General features: G+C 42.1%; 1 pseudogene; it reads left to right on the top strand.

Moving 5' to 3' along the window:
- The first annotated feature begins 2,443 nt into the window (after positions 1 to 2,443).
- Positions 2,444 to 7,627, top strand: LOC126680003 (uncharacterized; annotated as a pseudogene).
- Positions 7,628 to 8,175: the final 548 nt, after the last annotated feature.

Genomic DNA, 8,175 nt, shown 5'->3' with positions numbered 1-8,175 from the left:
ATTTCATAGACTGTATCTGAGGTTCTTTCTGAAGCAATTTCTAAGGGTGACTTTCTACTCAAAGTGCCATTGCCTATTTCCTGAATGCCTTATAAACTGGTACTACGGAAATCTCTTTTTAATTGATTAACTGATGATTAAAAGGCAAAATAAGGAAAATCAACCCTACTGCTGAGAATAGACTAAAAAGTAGACTCAAAGCTTCCCCTTGTATCACATATGTTACCACCAATCTCGCCATCTCTTAGAATCTTAGAAAAGCGAGTCAACTCCGCAACTCACAGTTGATTTCCTGATTGGTTCGATATACCAATATGGCCTGAACTTATGAGCTAGGAGGTTCTTCATCTTAGCGTTCTATAAATGTAGCATCCTTTTCAACCGTAGTGAGATAACCCCATTTCTACCATTTGAAAAAAGACCTTCGCTCGAGCAATTGCATTCCTAAAGCGCTATGTTCTTTTTGAACCTAGTTGAACCTATGACCATTATCCATCCAATTACTTATCATCATGTTGTCTATCCGTCTAACACCTTGACTTCATTGCCTTGCTCGCCCTACTAGTTCCTTTTGCTTTATATATGCCCTTAAAAAGCAAATTATGGAATAGCGCTAGCTAACAAGTAATTGAGTGACTAGAAACTCGAAAATCAGCATTTTACCAATACGTACCCTATTATAAATCAGCATTTTCTTCATTCCACTCCACCAATACGTACCCTTGAGGTCATGGTACATCTTGGTAGATCCTGGATGAACACTGTAAGCTGATCTATGCGCCTCCTCCAGAATCTGGTCTCTCAAACCATCCAAATCCGGAACGCACAGTCTAGGACCAAACCTGAGAACTCCGTCAACAAAAACAAACTCGAAATTCCCATCCAGATGGATCTCATCCATAATCCGTTTCAATTATGGATCCTTAGCTTGTAAAGCTTTAATCCTATCAATCCAAACCGGTTGCACTTGTAGTTGTGCCAACAGACTACCATTCTGAGAAACCTGAAAACCGTAGCCCGAAGCTATCAAAACATGCCATTCTCTAACCATGGGTCTACGTCCAACCTCAGAAATATGGGCCAGACTGACCGAAGACTTGCGACTCAAAGCATCGGCTACCACATTAGCCTTTTAGGATGGTACTGAATAGTACAGTCGTAGTCTTTCAGAAACTCTAGCCACCTCCTCTGTCTCAAATTTCACTCTCGCTGATCAAAGATGTACTTCAGACTCTTGTGATCAGTGAAGATCTCTCAAGTCGCACCGTACAAGTAGTGCCTCCAGATCTTCAGAGCAAAAACTACAGCAGCTAACTCCAGGTCATGAGTAGGGTAATTCACCTCATGCTTCTTCAGCTGACGAGAACATAGGCTATCACCTGTCCATGTTGCATCAACACGCAATCCAAGCCAATCTGAGAAGCATCGCAGTACACAGTAAAACCCTCAATGCCAGAAGGTAACGCCAAAACAGGAGCTGTAGTCAGAATCTCCTTGAGCTTCTCGAAACTTGCCTCGCACTTGTCGGTCCACTCAAATTTAACACCCTTCTGGGTCAGCTTAGTCAAAGGTGCAGATATCCGAGAGAAATCCTGCACGAACCGACGGTAGTAGCCAGCTAATCCAAGAAAACTCCTGATCTCGGTAACTGACCTCGGCCTCTGCCAATCCATAACCGCCTCAATCTTCTTTGGATCAACCTTGATCCCATCCTTCGACACCACGTGTCCTAAGAAGGTAACCTGTTCCAGCCAAAACTCGCACTTTGAGAACTTAGCATACAACTGATGCTCTCGCAAGGTCTGTAGTATAGTCCTCAAGTGATAAGCATGATCCTCCTCACTCCGAGAATAAATCAGGATGTCATCAATGAAGACGATAACAAACTGATCTAAAAACGGCTTGAAGACCCAATTCATCATGTCCATAAACGCTGTTGGTGCGTTAGTCAACCCAAACGACATGACTAGAAACTCGAAATGCCCATAACGCGTTCTGAAAGCAGTCTTAGGCACATCGACGTCCCGAATCTGAAGTTGATGATACCCGGATCTCAAGTCAATCTTGGAAAAGCACTTCGCACCCTGCAACTGATCAAACAAGTCGTCGATGCGAGGAAGAGGATATATGTTCTTGATGGTAGCCTTATTCAACTGCCTGTAGTCGATACAAAGCCGAAAGGAACCATCCTTCTTCTTAACAAACAGAACTGGAGCACCCCACGGAGAAGTATTCGGTCTGATGAAGCCACTGTCCAACAGTTCTTGCAACTGCTCCTTTAACTCCTTCAGCTCAGCAGGAGCCATCCGATACGGCGGTATCGAAATAGGACCAGTTCTAGGAACAACGTCAATGCAGAACTCGATATCCCGATCAGGTGGTAATCCAGGCAACTCATCTGGAAAAACGTCAGTGAACTCATTCACTATAGGGACAGTGTTCATACTGCCCATCTCAGCATCCATGTCTCGAACCACAGCTAAGAAAGCTTGACAACCCTTACTCATCATCCGCTTTGCCTTGATCGCAGAAATCAGATTCTTCGGTGTCTCCACCTTTTCCCCTTGAAAAGAAAAGGGTAGATCACCTGGAATACGAAACTCAACCGACTTCACTCGATAGTCGATCGAAGCATAATGGCGTGCCAGCCAATCCATCCCCAAAATTACGCCAAACAAAAGAACATCCAAAACAACCAAATCAGCACGCAAGTCTCTTCCATGGATAACCACGGGACACGATGGATACACAACGTCCACCACCACACAATCAGACAAAGGAGTAGAAACAGATAAAGGTTCACTCAAACTCGTTGGTGTTACACCCAACTTAGCAGCAAAACACGTAGACACAAAAGAATGGGTCGCACCCGCATCAAATAAAACTAAAGCATCTACAAAGGCAATCTGAATAGTACCTTGCACCACTGCGTTAGATGCGTGAGCATCCTGAGGAGTCAACGCGAAAACTCTGGCCTGACCCTGACTCTGCTGCTGAGAGCTCTGTCCGGTACCATAACTACTAGAACCTCTACCGCCGTTGCCACGGCCTCTAAAACCACGCCCTCCAGAACCTCGGCCCCGCTGGCCACCAAAAGAGGCAGCAGGTTGAGAAAACCCTGCTGGTGCAGAGAATACTGGTCTCTGACTCTGATAGGATGGCTGAGCAACGCTAGCTGCCGACATCTGCTGCCCAGATGCCTGACACTCTCTCGCAAAGTGTCCCGGCTGGCCATAAGTAAAACAACCCCCTGGTGCTAAACGAGACTCGCCTAGATGTCGACGTCTGCAGTTCTGGCAGAAAGGAAAACTAGTACCTCCACCGTTACCGCGCCCAAAATTGCGGCTGCTACCCCTCTTCTTGTTCTTGTACTGAGAAGGTGCCGATTGGTAGCTACCACCACCACTCTGCTGTCCAAGGCTAGAAGACTTCTTGGTTTGAGAAGGACCAGAAATATCCCCAAACTGCAATAACGATTTATCCATACGCCGAGCACTGTCTACTACGTCTGTAAAATCTCTGCGTGTCTCAGTCAGCAAACTCACAAAATCGCACCCTAAGCCTTTTACGTATCTGTTGTTCACCCTTTGCTGATCTGTCTGCAAGTCAAGAGCGAACCGATCCAACCTCACGAACTCTGTCGTGTACTCGGATACTGACCTATCATCCCTAGTAAGTGAAAGCAACCTGTCTCTGTGACCCTCTGTCACTGAAAACGGCAAGAAGAAAACTCTGAATCTCGCCACAAACTGAGCCCAGGAGATGGTAGCCATGTCAGCATGAACAGAGCCACGAAACCAGTCCCCAGCTGAACCCTTCATTGACATCTCGACTAGAACGACGGTCTAACGCTCAGTAGCCTGTAGTCGCCGAGCATTCTGCTCAACCTCCTCGAGAAAATCTAGCGCGTCTCCAGAACCGTCAAACTCAGTTGGCTTCAGCCTCATGTAAGCCAATACCAGCTCCCTGTCAGTGGTTCCAACACCACCAACTACTGCACCACCAGCCTGTGGTTGCTGTTGCTGAGCAATCTGACCCAAAACCGCATACTGATCCTGCAAAGCGACCTATCCCGCTTGCAGCTGAACCTAGTTGAGTTGTAACGCAGCGACTCCAGCCAAAAACGTGTTGAAGTCAAAATCGTCCAACTCAGGTTGTGTCGCACCTGGTGCTTGAGCACCCCCTGCAGCACCGCGTCCTACGCCTATGCCTCTACCTCTGCCAGCTTGGCCTCGGCCACCACGACCTCGACCAGCTCGACCCCGACCAGCTGGGCCTCTGCCTGCTAGTCCTCTACCAGCTCGAACCTCCGGTTCATTTTGGTCAACCTCCATAGAGATCGCGTCATCAGCCTCAGCATTTTGCTGAGCCGCAGCACAAGTACGAGTATTCATTCCTAAGAATGAAACAAAATTTCTCAATATAAACAAAATTTAACCAAATAAACACAACATGGCGAATCAGCCAACAAGTAATTACCCAAGTGAAAACAACCATATAATAAGCAATAAGCAATTAAATTCACACGACTGACTCACGACATTCCTATAGGAGTAGGCAGAAAGTTTTGAAAACAAAAGATGACGTTTCAAAGACAAGACTCGAATCCTAATTCCGCAGTAGTTCCTAGGACAATTTAGTCACTTAACATGCCAAACAAATAAACACTTAACATTTAAAAGGCCTTGGTTTGAAACCAAAGCTCTGATACCAAGTTTGTCACGACCCATTTTCATGAATCGTGACCGGCGCTAGGGTATGGGTATGGTTGTACCAAAACCCGTAGCTAGCCTTGCGGATAACCAACTTAACACGTTTAAAACAATGTACCTGCATAAAACCACATGCTCGGGGGCAATCGAGACTTCAGCCTAATCTAGCAGTACAGATAAACAGCATATATTTAAAGTACGCTTATCTCAATAACCTCCAATTCGGATAGCAAACGAGTGATTGGTTTTTTGATTAACAACTACGAAATTTAAACTTAAGCAATCAACTATTCAACTATAAAAGCAAACAACAATCAACAACTAAATGATAAAAGGATTAAAGACAATAAGATTAAAGTGTTTGAGGGTTGATACTAGCTAATTAACATTGCAACAAACGGAAATGAACATCATGGCATTCAACAAGAATCGAGTTGTTTCTAAAGCATCGTTCCCGCTCTCTCGAGCCTCAAAGAACAACAAAACCACCTATCGAGCAACCAATTAAAGCTTAACTCACTCTCGTGATACTAAACCTAATCAATTAAACAATAAGCAATGATTAATCCAACTCAACGGCTACCTAATCCCTAACCCGCTCTCACGGTGTTATGACTTAGACTTCTAATCACATATGTCTATCTATTTAACCATCTCTCAATGCATTAAACAAACACTAATCATGCTTTAGGAGATCAATCTAAAACAAGCATTAAGAACAATGATTAAAACATGTTATTCAAGCCATACATACAAATCCATTGAAAGCAACATTTAAGAGTTCATATCAACCCCCAAACATGGGGGTTTAGCCAAACATGCTAAACATCACTAATAACTACTAAGCAAATGGAAATCATATTGAATAAATACTTACTTGGAAGAATTGAATCAACAATAAAGACTTATATTAATAGATAACTCTTGTTCAACACAAATCATAAAGCTCCAACACCACAACAATGGTGGAAAAGATGGAGGCACAAAACCCTAAACTATTCTACTTCTAACTAAAAGAGACAACTACAAAGAGAACTAAAATGATGTAAAATGTTGTCTATAAATTCTCTACTTAACTTGGAGATAATGTTGTTTTTATAGTACCCACAAAAGAGGAAAGGAAAACATCCATTACAAATGTGTTGGGCCCAAAAAAGCAATTAGAATCAAGCCTTGTTGCATTTTAAAATCAGAAATCCCCCTTCCAGCAAGCCCATGCTCGAATCGAGCTTCCTTGGTTAAATGAGGAGCTCGATTCGAGCTGCCTTTTTCTGCTCTGGATCGCGATCTTCAAACCTTTGTAACTCGGTGTAGAAATGTCCGATTGAGTCGATTCTTGAACCGTTAGAAAGCTTAGGACGTCTACTTCAACTTTCATGAAGAACACAAATTCATTTTAAGCTTCTAGCTGGTTACAATTTTCCAATTAGTGCAGCGGGGTCGGCTTTTCAGACTTGTAAATGAGCTTTCGCATCTCTTTTGTCGACTTTTCCAACTTTTGCACCCAAATACTTCCGCAATGCTCCTAAGTACCTGAAATACTAAAACACGTAATAAGGCATATACTAAAACACGTAATAAGGCATTCGGAATACCATAAAACCGTGATAAAACATAATAAAAGCATGCGGAAACGACACTCTAAATAGGAGTAAAATACTCCTATCACACCCCAACCTAATTCATGACGAGCCCACCAACTTCCTGGTGAGATGCCTACGGTTAAAAACCACCAACATGTCAAGATCAAAATTCGAATTGGTTCCTGGTCCTGGTCAGACACCACTGTATTCGCGCCGGTGGTCCAACAAAGAGTCAAAGTAGTGCTCTCTTTCTTTCCATTACGAACGACACGCTTCACCTTCTCCCTCCCCGTGTCCACTGCGCTCCTGTCCAGAGTGAAGAGAATGCGAAAAAGCGCTGCCGAAGCAGCATGAGTGGGTTTCTATTGCTACGCAACAATTGAGCATATATCATTTTGCGCCCACATGTTTGAATTTTAGGCTAAAAAGCTCGCTTGTTATACGGGATCTGACGCATCCAGCATGTTTGAATTTTTCCATTCTTTTCAGCGACATCCTTCTGCATTGGCGGTGAGTATAGTGCCACAATTCCATTCATCATTTTTGATATACATAAGCTAAAACCCATTGCACTGACGACGTCTCCGGCATAAATGCAAGGAGGATGTATAACTGATATAGGATCTTGTGGAACAGAATTTCATTCTGCAAGCGGTTTTGTATGAACAAAGAAATTTCGAACAAAAGGATCAGAACTCATTGATAAGAAAATAGAGAAAAACAAAACAATGCCAAGAGCTCCGTTAATCCGCTTTTCATCGATAGACGAAGTTCTCTTTTTATCATCTCGTGCCAGATGCAACAAAGGACTCATCCTTTTTCCTTCTCGCGAACCACGGGAGCGCCTAGCGGCTAGAGGAGCAAAGCTCATTTTCCTTTCAGGATAAAGCGGCGCATAAAAAACGGCTGGCCCGTCAAAAGTCCGACATGAACGAAGTTCAAAATCAACAAGGATTCATAGAATGAAGGGAGTGTACAACTGAGGCGCAGCCTCACTTTTTTTGTTTGTAACTAGAGAGATAGAATGGAGTTCTTCACGATGTTGGAGACAAAGGAATAAAAAAGAGTTTCTTTATGGCCTCCTCGTTTTGAGACATTATGGCTTTGGGGTCGACCCCGGTAACAAAGAAGGAATATATAAAAACTTAGGATCCGACACTATGATAAAATACTACCCTCATGATTAGAGTCCCTGAGATTTGATAAAAGAAAGGTGCATTTGAGGTTAATATGTTGTAATTGGATAAGTTATGGTTTGAGAAAAATATTTTTATAAATGGTTCAATTTAGGTTGCAAAAATTTTAAAATTCAGGTTGGTTTGATGTTATAAAAAATCTAGGTTTTTGGTTGGGTTTGATTTCGAAAAAAAAAAATATTATGTAAAGTTTGAAAGTAACTAAACTGAAATATTTGAATCAAAAACTGACTAAACCGATCAGTTCGATTTGATTTTGAATTATTAAATCTCTAGTTAAATTCAGTTATGTAAAATTGAAAACATTTAGTTTGATTTGATTAATAAAAAATGGTTTAGCACGATTTGATTTGGTATTATAAAAAGTTTGGTTTTTTTGTTTTGGTTTGATTTGGAACATTCAAATATCTAGTTAAGTTCTGGTCTGATGTGAACAAACTGACCTGTTCGATCAGTTTTTTGGTCCATTATAATTTGCAGCTTTTGCCAGAACTTCCAATATATTCAGCTAGGTTTTTTTTGAACGTAGTATTGATCAGCTAGGTTAAAAAAGATACATAACTGTTTTAATGCGGGAATTGTCAAGTCAATAGTTTTTTTTTTGTGATAGTTATATATCAGAGTACATCTCATAAAAGGATTAGTTGTAAATTAAATCATGAATTATAGAGTAATTTACAATTG

Source organism: Mercurialis annua, linkage group LG5 (genome assembly GCF_937616625.2).
Source record: "Mercurialis annua linkage group LG5, ddMerAnnu1.2, whole genome shotgun sequence".
In the NCBI taxonomy this organism is placed as follows: domain Eukaryota; kingdom Viridiplantae; phylum Streptophyta; class Magnoliopsida; order Malpighiales; family Euphorbiaceae; genus Mercurialis; species Mercurialis annua.
This window is presented reverse-complemented; position numbering and strand designations above follow the sequence as displayed.